Genomic DNA, 16,691 nt, shown 5'->3' with positions numbered 1-16,691 from the left:
CGACTCCTCAGGGTCCTCCCAGTGCACCAGGCAAGAGCACCTGACTCATGCATCCCACCTGGGCTGGTGGTCCGTTTCACCATAGATAGTATACATGCTGTTCTTTCAAAACATCCCACCCTCACGTTCTCCCCCAGAGTTCAAAAGTCTGTTCTGTACTTCTGTGTCTCTTTTTCTGTTTTGCATATAGGGTTATTGCCACCATCTATCTAAATTCCGTATATATGTGTTAGTATACTGTAATGTTCTTTATCTTTCTGGCTTACTTCACTCTGTATAATGGGCTCCAGTTTCATCCATCTCATTAGAACTGATTCAAATGAATTCTTTTTAACGGCTGAGTAATATTCCATGGTGTATATGTACCACAGCTTCCTTATCCATTCATCTGTTGATGGGCATCTGGGTTGCTTCCATGTCCTGGCTATTATAAACAGTGCTGCGATGAACATTGGGGTGCACGTGTCTCTTTCAGATCTGGATTCCTCAGTGTGTATGCCCAGAAGTGGTATTGCTGGGTCATATGGCAGTTCTATTTCCAGTTTTTTAAGAAATCTCCACACTGTTTTCCATAGTGGCTGTACTAGTTTGCATTCCCACCAACAGTGTAAGAGGGTTCCCTTTTCTCCACACCCTCTCCAGCATTTATTGCTTGTAGACTTTTGGATAGCAGCCATCCTGACTGGCGTGTAATGGTACCTCATTGTGGTTTTGATTTGCATTTCTCTGATGATGAGTGATGTGGAGCATCTTTTCATGTGTTTGTTAGCCATCTGTATGTCTTCTTTGGAGAAATGTCTGTTTAGTTCTTTGGCCCATTTTTTGATTGGGTCGTTTATTTTTCTGGAATTGAGCTGCAGGAGTTGCTTGTATATTTTTGAGATTAATCCTTTGTCTGTTTCCTCATTTGTTATTATTTTCTCCCAATCTGAGGGCTGTCTTTTCACCTTACTTATAGTTTCCTTTGTTGTGCAAAAGCTTTTAATTTTCATTAGGTCCCATTTGTTTATTTTTGCTTTTATTTCCAATATTCTGGGAGGTGGGTCATAGAAGATCTTGCTGTGATTTATGTCGGAGAGTGTTTTGCCTATGTTCTCCTCTAGGAGTTTTATAGTTTCTCCTCTACATAGAAAACCCTAAAGACTCTTCCAGAAAATTACTAGAGCTAATCAATGAATATAGTAAAGTTGCAGGATATAAAATTAACACACAGAAATCCCTTGCATTCCTATACACTAACAATGAAAAAACAGAAAGAGAAATTAAGGAAACAATACCATTCACCATTGCAACAAAAAGAATAAAATACTTAGGAGTATATCTACCTAAAGAAACAAAAGACCTATACATAGAAAACTATAAAACACTGATGAAAGAAATCAAAGAGGACACAAACAGATGGAGAAACATACCGTGTTCATGGATTGGAAGAATCAATATTGTCAAAATGGCTATTCTACCCAAAGCAATCTATAGATTCAATGCAATCCCTATCAAGCTACCAACGGTATTTTTCACAGAACTAGAACAAATAATTTCACAATTTGTATGGAAATACAAAAAACCTCGAATAGCCAAAGTAATCTTGAGAAAGAAGAAAGGAACTGGAGGAATCAACCTGCCTGACTTCAGACTCTACTACAAAGCCACAGTCATCAAGACAGTATGGTACTGGCACAAAGACAGAAATATAGATCAATGGAACAGAATAGAAAGCCCAGAGATAAATCCACGAACCTATGGACACCTCATCTTTGACAAAGGAGGCAAGGATATACAATGGAAAAAAGACAATCTCTTTAACAAGTGGTGCTGGGAAAACTGGTCACCCACTTGTAAAAGAATGAAACTAGATCACTTTCTAACACCATACACAAAAATAAACTCAAAATGGATTAAAGATCTAAATGTAAGACCGGAAGGCTTCCTCTTGATAGTGATGTGACAGGAGAATCACAGCATTCATAAGCACACAGACACAGTGTTTAGATCTTGTTGGTCAAGTACAAGATTGTGGGACTGGAGAAGGCAGCAGCTACATGGTTTATTTGGTGTGTCTAGTATATTGTTTAGTGTTTTCGTGTCCTATCACTACAATTAGATTGCAAACCCCTTAAAATCAGAAACCAGATATTTGCTTCTTTGTTTTCCCAAATGAAAGTAACACAGTATCTTGCGTTCTAACGTAAAATATCCTGATATAAGGAAGAAAATCTTTGACTTAAAGGAAAGGGCATCTGAAGCAAAGTACTTCAACATTTGCAAAATCAGAGGATTAGACTAAAGAGGTATAGGTCGGAGAAATAAGCATGTGATAGAACGAAAAATCCACGGGTTCCTATTGTATCAAATTCAAGTTTGAATTAAGAATTGTTTTGATCATCTTTTTATTTTTAATTAAAGGACAATTTCTTTACAGTAGTGTACTGGTTTCTATCAAACATCAAAATGAATCAGCCATAGGTTTACCCATGTCCCCTCCTGTTTGAACATCCCTCCTACCTCCCTCCCCATCCCGCCCCTCTAGGTTATTACCGAACCCTGATTTGAGTTCATACAGCAAATTCCCATTGGCTGTCTATTTTACATATGGAAATATATGCTTCTATGTTACTGTCTCCATACATCCTACCCTCTCCTTTCTCCCCCCCAGCCATGTGCATAAGTCTATTCTCTATGTTTGTGTCTCCACTGCATCTCTGTAAATAGGTTCATCAGTACCATTTTTCTAGATTCCATATATATGCATCAGTATACAATATTTATTTTTCTCTTTCTGACTTACTTCACTTTGTATAATAGGCTCTAGGTTCATCCACCTCATTAGGACTGACTCAAATGTGTTGCTTTTTATGGCTGAATAATATTCCATTGTATATATGTACCACAGCTTCTTTATGTATTCATCTGTCGATGGACATCTAGGTGCTTCCATGTCCTAGCTATTGTAAATAGTGCTGCAATGAACATTGGAGTACATGTGTCTTTTTCAGTTTTGGTTTCCTCGGAGTTTATGCCTAGTAGTGGAATTGCGTGGTCATATGGTGGTTTTATTCCCAGTTTTTAAAGAAATTGCCATTCTGTTCTCCATAGTGGCTATGGCAGTTTATCTTCCTACCAATAGTGCAAGAGGGCTCTTTTCTCCACACCCTCTCCAGCATTTATTGTTGTAGGTTTCTTGGTGATGGCCATTCTGACCAGTAAGAGGTGATATCACACTGTAGTTTTGATTTACATTTCTCTAATAATGACATTGAGTATCTTTTCATGTGTTTGTTAGCCATCTGTATGTCTTCTTTGGAGAAATATCTGTTTAGGTCTTTGGCCCACTTTTTGATTGGGTTGTTTGTTTTTCTGGTGTTGATTTGTGTGAGCTACTTGTGTATTTTTGAAATTAATCCTTTGTTAGTTGTTTCATTTGTTATTATTTTCTTCCATTCTGAGGGTTGTCTTTTCACCTTGTTTATAGATTCCTTTGCTGTGCAAAAGCTTGTACATTTAATTAGGTCCCACTTGTTAATTTTTGTTTTTATATCCATTACTCTAGGAGGTGGATCATAGAGGATCTTGCTGTGATTTATGTCATAGATTGTTCTGCCTATGTTTTCCTCTAAGAGTTTTACAGTTTCTGGTCTTACATTTAGGTCTTTAATCCATTTTGAGTTTATCTTTGTGTATGGTATCTATTTTTTTTTTAAATTTTTTTTTATTAGTTGGAGGCTAATTACTTCACAACATTTCAGTGGGTTTTGTCATACATTGACATGAATCAGCCATAGAGTTACACGTATTCCCCATCCCGATCCCCCCTCCCACCTCCCTCTCCACCCGACTCCTCTGGGTCTTCCCAGGCCACCAGGCCCGAGCACTTGTCTCATGCATCCCACCTGGGCTGGTGGTCTGTTTCACCATAGATAATATACATGCTGTTCTTTCAAAACATCCTACCCTCACCTTCTCCCACCGAGTACAAAAGTCTGTTCTGTACTTCTGAGTCTCTTTTTCTTTTTTGCATATAGGGTTATCGTTACCATCTTTCTAAATTTCATATATATGTGTTAGTATGCTGTAATGTTCTTTATCTTTCTGGCTTACTTCACTCTGTATAATAGGCTCCAGTTTCATCCATCTCATTAGAACTGATTCAAATGAATTCTTTTTAATGGCTGAGTAATATTCCATGGTGTATATGTACCACAGCTTCCTTATCCATTTGTCTGCTGATGGGCATCTAGGTTGCTTCCATGTCCTGGCTATTATAAACAGTGCTGCGATGAACATTGGGGTGCATGTGTCTCTTTCAGATCTGGTTTCCTCAGTGTGTATACCCAGAAGTGGGATTGCTGGGTCATATGGCAGTTCTATTTCCAGTTTTTTAAGAAATCTCCACACTGTTTTCCATAGTGGCTGTACTAGTTTGCATTCCCACCAACAGTGTAAGAGGGTTCCCTTTTCTCCACACCCTCTCCAGCATTTATTGTTTGTAGACTTTTGGATAGCAGCCATCCTGACTGACGTGTAATGGTACCTCATTGTGGTTTTGATTTGCATTTCTCTAATAATGAGTGATGTGGAGCATCTTTTCATGTGTTTGTTAGCCATCTGTATGTCTTCTTTGGAGAAATGTCTGTTTAGTTCTTTGGCCCATTTTTGACTGGGTCATTTATTTTTCTGGAATTGAGCTTCAGGAGTTGCTTGTATATTTTTGAGATTAATCCTTTATCTGTTTCTTCATTTGCTATTATTTTCTCCCAATCTGAGGGCTGTCTTTTCACCTTACTTATAGTTTCCTTTGTAGTGCAAAAGCTTTTAAGTTTCATTAGGTCCCATTTGTTTAGTTTTGCTTTTTTTTTTTTTTTTAAATATTATTTTATTAGTTGGAGGCCAATCACTTTACAACATTTCAGTGGGTTTTGTCATACATTGACATGAATCAGCCATATAGTTACACGTATTCCCCATCCCGATCCCCCCTCCCACCTCCCTCCGCACCCGACTAGTTTTGCTTTTATTTCCAATATTCTGGGAGGTGGGTCATAGAGGATCTTGCTGAGATATATGTCGGAGAGTGTTTTGCCTATGTTCTCCTCTAGGAGTTTTATAGTTTCTGGTCTTACATTTATATCTTTAATCCATTTTGAGTTTATTTTTGTGTATGGTGTTAGAAAGTGTTCGAGTTTCATTCTTTTACAAGTGGTTGACCAGTTTTCCCAGCACCACTTGTTAAAGAGGTTGTCTTTTTTCCATTGTATATCCTTGCCTCCTTTGTCAAAGATAAGGTGTCCATAGGTTCGTGGATTTATCTCTGGGCTTTCTATTCTGTTCCATTGATCTATATTTCTGTCTTTGTGCCAGTACCATTACTGTCTTGATGACTGTGACTTTGTAGTAGAGTCTAAAGTCAGGCAGGTTGATTCCTCTTTTTTATTTATAAAACTTATTTTGTCAGTGAGATCACAAATTCTACTATCTAGTTCTATCAATCTTTTTCCTTACTTTTTTTCTAGATTTCATTCATTTTCTTCATTATTCAAGATATTTCTTCATTGCTAAGGTACAATATTAGAGTTAGTACATGTTTGCATATCTTTAGCAAATAATGTTTAAGTGCTTACTCTGTATTATGTATAGTCCCTGACGTTATGCATCTAAATTAGACATTAGTGGTACACGCCAAGAAGATGTTATAAAGATAAAAAACTAAAACATACATATATCAGATTATATATATTTTCAGACATGGTGGGAAGTAATTTAGACTGAGATTTTCTTAGGGAATTTACAAGGGAGAATCAATCACGTCAAAGAACAAAAATTGGAAAATGACTGATTAAAAAAGAATGGTATTAGAACTGTAATTATTTGATTTACGGAGGAGAAGACTAACATATAATTCATAAAAGTCCCAGTGATTTTTTTCTTTCACATAGTTTTTCTCTTAAAGCAATATTTGTACCCAGCGTAAAAAGGCAAATAATAATTACTATAAAAGAGCAGTTCCCTGCTCAGCCTCTAGCATCTTGATACCTGATCAGCAAAGAATCCGCTTTTGTTTATTTTCCTTGTTTCTTTTGATATTCAGTAGAATCTCATGTTCAAGCCTAGGTTAAAAACTATTTTTTAATTCATGAAACTTGTGCTCTCAACCATACTGCTAGCTTCTGGGGTACAAGGATCTTCTCTTTCATGGTGTTTATAGTACCATGCCAGGCACAAACAAGATAGCTATTGTTTGCTACTTGATCAAATTTGGCAACCTTTCCTGGGGTTTCTCAGAATTCATAAGCGTCAGTGAGCATCAGTTGCCTCTGTAAACAGCTGAGGATATTTAGTTTCAGAAGGCATAATGATGGAGTATAAAGATTTGGAATTGAACTTGGGAAGTTGTTTTTGCCTCTCTGGGCTTTAGCTCCCAACTGTAAAATAGGATTATCAGCTTCTGCTTTCTTTCAGATACAAAAGGGAATAAAAGGAGATATACATATGTACCTATAAAATGCTCCATAAATTAAGATGTCATTCTTATACTGTCTGATGGTGTGTCCTATGATGATGGAAATGAATGTCTGTGTCATCCAATATGGCAGCCACAAACCACTAGCTACATGTGGATATTTGGCACTTGAAATGCAGCTTGTGTGACTGAAACTGAATTTTAATTGTATGTACCTTTAATTTCAGTTTCCACAACTTTTTTGAACAGTGCATGTCTAGTCTACCTTTCTGATTTTATCAGTTAGGTAATGAAGCTCAAAGAGATTATATTGCTATGTGAAGGTCACATGACTGGTATCTGGAAGAGATAAAAACAGAGCTCATAAAGTGATTTTTTTAGTGTCGTAAGTTTATAGTTATTGTTGAATGATCAGCATAACCTTTCCATTTACATTGTTGTATTTCTGAATAATCAAAGGAGAGTCATTTGTAAAAATTAGGGTAGGAAAATCAAGCTGACAGCAAGTTCCTTTGTACCAAGATCAGATGTTTCCACTTAGATTGAATGGGGTTCAGTGACTGGATACTAAGTCTAAGTGTGAAGCAGATAACATTTTAGGGACACATGGATTGACTTATAATCTAGGTGAGAACTTATTTGTATTTTATTTTTGAAACTAAGTGAAAGATAAAAGGACTCTTCAGTCAGTTCAGTTCAGTTCAGTCGCTCAGTCATGTCTGACTCTTTGCGACCCCGTGAATTGCAGCACGCCAGGCCTCCCTGTCCATCACCAACTCCCAGAGTTTACTCAAACTCATGTCCATCGAGTCGGTGATGCCATCCAGCCATCTCATCCTCTGTCGTAGACTTCATTAAATTTATCTAATTGTACATAAGGGCATCTTGACCCCAAGAAGAATTAAGACGAGTTAACATCTATATTCCTGTTATTGAACTCCTGGTTCAGTGACAGTTTCACAGATCTAATATCTTTTTTTTTCCATAACATTTGCTGTGCCATTTTATTATAAAACAAGTGTTTCATTATAGAAAATTTAGAAAAACATTTTTACAAAAGAGAAAGATAAGAATCACTTCTATTTCCTTTACCTCCAGATACACACTTGGTAGATTTTTTTTTTTCCCCTGATTCTTTTATATATAAGATACTTTGTGAAGTAAAGTTGAGATTATTGTTTGGTAATCTGATTTTTTTTCCACTTACCAAGAACATTTTCTCAGGGACAGATTTAGTTTTAAATTCTAGAACTAATTTACTGAGCCAGAGGACATTGAACAGGTCCCTTGGCTTTTCTATGCCTAGTGCTCACAGCTTCCTGTTAGTCACACTAACACCTACTTCCCTGGGTTTTGTAAGGATTAAGTGAAAATGTGTAAGTTGAGCTTCTGGCACTATTTTCTTTTTTTAATCTAATGTTTATATTTTAGCTAAAGTGACTTGACTGACCCAAGCAGGATTTCTCAGTCAGAAAAGTATATCAGGGTCACTTCAACTAGACGGCTGCACGTGGACTGAAGCCAAAATGGGAGCCCAGATGGGGTCTTCAGGTGAGCTGCAGATGAAAGAGAAGGAAAGAGTCGAGAAAAACAAAACAAGTAGACCAGCTCTGCGCAAAGGAAAAAGGTCAGCTTCTAATCTTTTCTCTAGTCCCTTGTCTCTAGCACATCATTGTGCAACTCTGAACCTTCAGTTTGTAGAGTGAACTGGAGTCCTGGATCTGCCGTCATTGTCTGGGTAACCATGTGTAAGTCCCATTCTCTCCAATAATGTTTTATCATCTGAAAAAAAAGAAGAGTTTATGCTAGAGGATCTCATAGTATATTTTTTACATATTTGAATACTTTATGTCCTATGATTCCAGCTGGTTTGCTAATTCCCTCTTAAGACTTCTTGCAACTACCCTGGGTCACCTCTTTTCACTTCCAGTTCAAGATTCTCCCTAGAATCTGCTCAAGTGCATGTTGTTAGTCTCCCAGTCCTGTCCACCTCTTTGTGACCCCATGGGCCTTAGCCTGTCAGGCTCCTCTGTCCTTGGAATTCTCCAGATGAGAGCACTGGAATAGATAGTCATTTCCCAATCCAGGAATCGAACCCAGGTCTCCTGCACTGCAGGCAGATTTTTACCATCTGAGCCACTAGGGAAGCCTAGAGGAACTCAAAGTGAGGTGCAGGTTGGCAAGTACAGTGGATTAACTGTCTCATTCTGATCATCTCCAAGGAATACACAAAATATGACAAATACACTTTACAAAAGGTATGTCATTTCTGCAAGAAAAAAGTAAAAGCCAACTCATGTTTCTTCATTATTTGCTATCTGCCAGGCATGCTCTTCTTAAAAATCCTTTCAGATCACTATTATTGTCCCCATTTTATAGATAAGAAAACTTAAACACTTTACCAATGTGGCACAAGTATTGATTTATATGATTCCACTTTGATTTAAACAGTCTACTCCAGAGCTCTCGAGAATACAACAGCTTCTCTATAAATGATCAATATAAGAGAAATCGCTTGGAAAAACATAGCTGGAATCCTGCATTAACATGATGGTTGGTAGTTTTGGAAGAAATAAAGACTAACTAGCATGCTTTTGCCCCCTTAATCATTAGTTACATTATGTAACCAGTGACTACCCACAGGGCATGGTACAATGCAAGTATCCAGTATAGGATGGATGGATGAATAATTAACTGAATGAATAAATAAAAAAGAAGATACAGACAACTTGCCTTTCCTACCTCAATCAGAAGCAGAGAATTTGAGATCTTATTCTGCATGTTCAGCATGAGAATAAAGCTTCCTTTCTATTGAGTCTGTATGGAAATGCAAACAGGTGTTAGAAAGTTAATGTTACATTTCCACAAAATCCATTTAAATAAACATGTCTCAGCTTGCCATTGTTCTTTGAACCTGGAATGTAACATGACAACAGTCAAAAAGCATAGAGGGAATTTTACTGGGAGCTCAATGAAAAGCAATTTGCATGGGGATCTACATATCAGCAAATTTTCTTGCAAAGGGGATGATTTGGTGACCATAAGCCAAATTTTAAACCAGATACAAACCAAGGAATCACAGAGATTAGAGTCCCTCAACTGTCCAGATGTCTATTAAATGGTCACATTCATTTTCCAAAAGAACCTCTAGTAAAACCCTGCTTTATTCAAAGTGTCGTCTCTAAGAAAGTAGCCTTTTAGTAATGAAGGGTACAACTCTTCCATTTGAAAAGAATATTGGTGATGCAGAAGAGTCAGTTTACTCTAAGCATTTTCCCTCTTCAAAGTTTATGATTGTAAAACTGCAATTCTAAGACTCCTGAGTATGTCCCCTGCTTTTATGAAAACAAACATGAAAAAATAAAAAGATGGGCTTGAATTCGTGACGGAGGACTCTTTCTCTGACACAGTACTTCTTATCTCGCTTTGTCAACTGCGTTTGTACCGGCCTCCCTAGTGAGATACTGTGAGCTCCTGGAAAGTAAACATCTCATCTATCCCACCTTTTCTCTCTCAGTACCTCACACATAGCTTTTCATACAGCGAGAGCTCAAAAAAAAAAGGAAAAAAAAAGGTGGTTGGATTAATTTAAATCCATTCCAGAAGTCTTTATGTGTAAAAGTTATTTATGAATGTTCCTCATGACTTGAAACTGGAGAAGCTGTAACTTAAACCCATGTGCCTAGATAGTGAACCCCCTAATTAGCTCAAAAAATTGGACACCAAATATGGACAAAGAGGCAGAGAAAGAAAGACTAACAAAATACTGAATAGGACTGTCCTAGCTGGACCAACACAACGTTGTTCCTGTGGAGGCTACCAACTATAACTGCATTTGGTCAGATAGGAACAGGTTGAAGTACATACATTAGTTGCTACTGGGGAGCCATGTTGTTTGATGAGAACGATTAACCTAGTATCCACGGCCATAGGTATATGGAAAAATAAGTAGTTGATTTGCTGAATTCAGTCAAACAACAGGTCCCCCTGTTCCTGCCAGTATCTATAGGTGACCTCTTAAAAACCTGGAGTGGCATAGATGAGGCAATGATTAGTCTGTCTCAGACTGGGCAGTTTCTCAGCCTTAGTGTATTCTTGGCCACTCATTCTATGTTGGTGACCTTGGTGGCACTCCGTGGCACCTGTTAAACAAGATGGACCTGACCATTCTCAACACATGAGCATGATACCACAGAACTCAGTTATTGCTCTTATGTTTCTCTGGGCACTTTCTGCCTAGTAAATTTTCTCGAATCCCCCATGCATTTTGTCTCATAACAATGATAAAAAGAATGCAGAAAGATGCCACCAGGGGACTTGGTACTTGTGAGATAGGAAAAATGAGTCAGAAGTGCTAAAAAAGTTGTCTCCATGAATTGTCCTGATCTTTTTCTCAGATACCACAGTTCCGGACCCATTCCATAATGACTGATACTGAGACTTCTCCAAGAAAAACTAGTTGAGAATGCTGTCTTGATGTATAACTCCTTCAACATTTACAATCAAATTATGTCCTTAGTGGTTTATCTCGTTTCAGAGGACAATATCTTTCCTCATTCCCAAAACTAACATCTTCACCTAAACATCTCCTCCCTTCCAGTCTCTCTAAGAACTTGAATCATCAGTCATCTCTACTCTTGTCTGAGATGTCTCCCTCTCTATTGATTTTTTTCCTTTTAGTAAGTGAACTGCTTAAGTCTTTCACACTTTTAGAAACAAACCAATCAGCTCCCACTAACTTGTAGACCTCTTTATAACTACAACTATAAACTTTTGTTTATATAGATACAATGGTCTGAATTCACTGACTCCATTTTGGACTTGCTAGTCTTTCCTTAATCTGTGATACTATGATGTTTAGGATTAAGTTTAGGGAGGTGTCCAATTCCATATATTAATTAAGACATTAAATTTCACTCGAATAGCTGTTGTTTTCTCTTCCCAAGCTAGGGGTTTTGGCAAGCCACAAGACAGAAAAAAAGGGGCTTGGTCCTTCTTTTTATGGTACTCTGACTCCCCTTCTTCTCCTTCATCTAGTATCATCATTCTAGTACCAGTAGAGCTAGAACAAGAGAAGGAAGATAATGAAGGCAGAATATTTTTGCTTGGTGGTGGGCCAGCCAAGAGAGCTTTACATTCACTGTCCTGACAAATGTTTAAAATTCTGACCTCTCCAAACTCACTTTTCACATGTATCCTATGCTCCAATCATCTCTTCTGTATAGTTTTGATTCTTCACAGGTCCTACTGGAAATGTCAATTGCAATTGCTAGGTGATAGATCTTCCTTTTATCTTCCCTCGTCCCCTTGCATTTTTCTCTCTTTTTAAAAATTGGAATTCAGTTGCTTTACAATGTTTTTAGTTTCTGCTGTATAGGAATCATCCACATATATACATTCACCCCCTCTTTGTCACCACAGAACACTGAGTGGAGTTCCCTGTGCTGTATAGTGGGTTCTCATTGGTCATCTATTTCTATTAGTCATCTCTATTTCTGCTCTGCAAATAGACTCTTCTCTACCATTTTTCTAGACTCTACATATATGCATTAATATACAATATTTGTTTTTCTATTTCTGACCTATTTCACTCTGTATAACCGTCTCTGGGTCTATCCACATCTCTGCATATGGCACAGTTTCATTCTTTTTTTTTAATGGTTGAGTAATGTTCCATTGTATATATGTACTACATCTTCTTTACTCCTCTGTTGATGGACATTTAGGTTACTTCCATATCCTGGCTATTGTGAACAGTGCTCCTATGAACATTGGGGTGTGTGTATCTTTTGTATTAATAATCAGTTTTCTCCAGGTCCCTTGAATTTTTAGGCAACTACTCCACACACAGATGTTCTCTTTTGAAGGTTCAGTTGTCCCTTCAATTGACCCACTTGGGCAGGATTTCAAACAGCTGCAGGACAGTTTTATTTCTTCCACAGGACCCCCATGTGCTCCAGGGAGAATCCTTATGCTTTCTATACCCAAAATCTCTGGATTATGGGCCAAATTCTATGCAACAGCCTGGGGGATGTTGTGGTAAAAGGTATTGCTTTCAATAAACCTTCTATTTTTTTAAATATATTGTTCATCATTTAGACTGTGAATAACAGACTGGGAGCACATAAAGAATATGGCTTTGAAAAGGCCTTTCACAGCAAGGCATTGCCTTCAGACCTTTCTAAACTTACCTTGCATGTATATCCTATGCTCCAATCATAGGTACTTCCCAAATTACAGAATATTCTGTGTCTTTGTTTGTGTGTACTTCCTGCCCTGGCATCCTTTCTTCATTTGGTTCATGCCGACACATACCTTCACAGTTGTCTCCCCTAGTATCCTTAGCCTGACCACTCCCACCCTCCTCTACACCCCAGCATGACCAGCTTTAATTCTTCAGTACTATTTGATGGGCTGTGGCATTTGTTGTGTGTAGAGTTTAGTGGTTACCGTGGAATCAGACCTGTTCTGACTCTGACTCTGCCACCTGCTACTGTGTGACCCTGATTATTTGCGGAACCTCCTGAAACTTCATTTCCTGGAAGAAACGAGTGATAATGCATATATATCTCATCAGGTCACTAGGAGGGTTAAATAAGATAATGCATGTAAAGCATTTAAAACAGTGCTTAGGATATTTAAGCTTTCATTAAATGTTACTTGGTATTAATCATAGCATGCATGGGGCTTTTCACAGTACCAAACTCAATAAAGAAGCAAAGAGTTATACATTTTCCCCTCGAATTCTCAAAGCATTCACAGCCTTGGATTTTATTCCATTAAAGAATTAAATTTTTGTGAGGAGGGCTTGGAAGCTGTCTTAAATCAAGTACAGTGGGACACAGTCATTCTGCAGAGCTGAGGGGCTGCTTCCTGCCTGGGGTCCACGCCCTCCTCACTCCACGTTAAACCAGGCATCTCAGCCACAAGCACATGAAGGGCGACTGTGACGCCGGCAAGAGGCAACCCCCTTCCAGGCCTAGAACTCTCTCCTCTCAGAGGAGAAAATGGCAAATAAATAAATAAAATCTGTATAAATTTAAATAATTGGAAGGCAGCTTGACTGAAAAAGACACTTTTCTTTTTCACCACAAATGTCACCATCTGGACTTTTCCTTTTTTAATTTCTTTGGGACCTGACAAGTCACTGGGCTGATATAATCACACCCAGTCAAAAATGACAGACACATCTCTGTGAGTTAGGGTGGGCAGAGTTCCAGGGTGGCCGGGGAGGACCCAGAAACCAGTAGAGTGGCTTCAACAGCCCTCTGACTGGCTCGCCTTCCCCATAACACAAGAGCTTCTGAGATGTGATCAGCTTAAAATACACACCATGCTCATATACACACACGTGTGTGCACACACACACATACATTTGTTGATGTGTGCGCGCTTACAAGATAGCATTCAATTAACCTGCTAGTTAACTCATTTTTCATTTTTTCAGTCAAAAATAAATAAATAAATAAAACTAAAGAGCAAGAAAGGCCAGTCCTGTGCTGCTATTAATAAACTACATGTGGCCACCCTGCTTCTGTACTTGCCTTCTTTTCTCCCAGTCTTTTATCCTGCAAAGCAGGAATATTCTAAGGGAACCAGCAAACTGAATCCGGGTTTCTTTATTGGTCAATTCAACACCTTCATGCGGCCACAGTCCACAGACAGACTCACAGCTGTCATGTGCAAATATTTCACAAAACCACTTTATTTAATATTTTCTTTTTGCTATTTCTATATCATTCTGGTTATGATTGTCTGAAAAAACAATGCCTTCCCTGTAGATCTTGTGGGTAGTATTTTTTCAAAACAGGGAAAAATACCATTTTGCAAATTTTCTTCTATGGCAATTTACAATATTTCTATCTGTAGGAATATTTGCCTATTGCTTATTTTATTTGCATAGGACTTTGTGTGTGTGTGTGTGTGTATACACACATATATACATTCACATATATGTAAACACACATATTCATTTGCCAGATTTTTGCAGTGTTCTGTGTACATACAGCAGGCTGATGTTAGTAGGGCAAGGCCTACTAAGACAGTGCTTTTCTACAATGAATGTGGCTGTGAGTCACCTTAGGAGATTGTCTAAATGCATATTCTCATTCAGTAATCTGCATTTCCATATTGCCAGTCTGGGGACCACATTCCAAGTAGCAAAGAGTCGGAGACATTAGACAGTTTTATATGAGAAATGTGTGAGTCCCTCTGAGCACTTTCTTCAGCTTCACGCCCCAAACCCAGTAATTAATCAGAATAATCACTTCTTAGATACCTCCCAAGTTCATCTTTCATTTCAATCCTCACTGCCACTAGCCTGCTCCATCTGCATCACAAACTCTTGTCCACCAGATGTGGCCTTCTCATCTCCTCTCTTGTCTCTCTAGCTGTATTTAACACTTCCACCAGAGTCATATATTTAACATGTACCTCAAATCTTGGACCGCTCTAACTTAAAACTCTTAGATGGCCTCCTGATATTCTTACGATAACAGCCAGAATTCTCAATATGTCCTGTAAAATCCATGGTGGTCCAGCTGACTTCTGTCTCCATCAGTTCAGTTTAGTTGCTCAGTCATGTCTGACTATGTGACCCCATGGACTGCAGCACGCCAGGCTTCCCTGTCCATCACCAACTCCTGGAGCTTGCTCAAACTCATGTCCATCGAGTCGGTGATGCCCTCCAGCCATCTCATCCTCTGTCATCCCCTTCTTCTCCTGCCTTCAATCTTTCCCTGCATCAAGATGTTTTCTAATGAGTCAGTTCTTTGCATCAGGTGGCCAAATATTGGAGCTTCAGCATCAGTCTTTCCAATGAATATTCAGGACTGATTTCCTTTAGGATGGACTGATTTGATCTCCTTGCAGTCCAAGGAACTCTCAAGAGTCTTCTCCAATACCACAGTTCAAAAGCATCAATTCTTTGACACTCGGCTTTCTTTATAGTCCAACTGTCACATCCATACATGACTGCTGGAAAAGTGATAGCTTTGACTAGATGGACCTTTGTCGGCAAAGTAATGTCTTTGATTTTTAATATGCTGTCTACATTTGTCATAGCTTTTCCTCCAAGGAGCAATTGTCTCTTAATCTTATGGCTGCAGTCACCATCTGCAGAGACTTTGGAGCCCAAGAAAATAAAGTCTGTCACTGTTTCCATTGTTTCCCCATCTATTTGCCATGAAGTAATGGGACCAGATGCCATGATTCTAGTTTTTTTTTAATATTAAGTTTTAAGCCAGTTTTTTTCACTCTCCTCTTTCATGTTCATCAAGAGGCTCTTTAGTTCCTCTTTGCTTTCTGTCGTAAGCGTGGTGTCATCTACATGTTTGAGGTTATTGATGTTTTTCCTGGCAATCTTGATTCCAGCTTGTGCTTCATCTAGCCTAGGATTTTGCATGATATACTCTGCAGAGAAGTTAAATAAGCAGGGTGACAGTATACAGCCTCTGTCTTCACAGCATCATCATCTACCAGGTTCAACATCTGTCACCGTACTTCATCCACTCTGTCTTTCTCTTGGCTTCCAGTATGTAAGACATCTTCCTCACCCAGGGACTTCAGACTTGACCTTTAGAGAAGCTGTCTGAAACTACTACTTCTTTTCTTCCTTGCTCACCAACTCCCTTCCTGTCAGCTACTCCCAGATCTCTATGTCAATTCACCCTTCGGTTCTCAGCTCAGGTTTCCATTCCTGGACAGATGCTATCAAAGCATTCTGTACTTTGTCCTCAGGGTACTTTTTAATGAATCATTTATATAGTTATTTGCTTACTGTAAGCTCTGTTACACTATTAGGGGCTTTCCTGATAGCTCAGTTGGTAAAGAATCTGCCTGCAATGCAGGAGACCCCGGGTTGATTCCTGGGTCAGGAAGATCGCTGGAAAAGGGATAGACTACGCACTCCAGTATTCTTAGGCTTCCATTGTGGCTCAGCTGGTAAAGAATCCACCTGCAATGTGGGAGACCTGGATTCGATCCCTGGGTTGGGAAGATCCCCTGGAGACGGGAAAGGCTACCCACTCCAGTATTCTGGCCTGGAGAATTCCATGGACTGTATAGTCCATGGGGTCACAAAGAGTTGGACACAACTGTGTGACTTTCACTAACTTTCAAGCTCCTTTAGGGAAGAGGCCAGGTCTGCTTCATCTATCGTTGAACCACCAGCACATACAGAATCTTGGTAAATATTGCCAGTAATGAAGGAAAATAAATAATGAGCAATAATCTGTGG

Source organism: Muntiacus reevesi, chromosome 17 (assembly GCF_963930625.1).
Source record: "Muntiacus reevesi chromosome 17, mMunRee1.1, whole genome shotgun sequence".
NCBI lineage: Eukaryota > Metazoa > Chordata > Mammalia > Artiodactyla > Cervidae > Muntiacus > Muntiacus reevesi.
Note: the sequence above shows the minus strand (reverse complement) of the source record.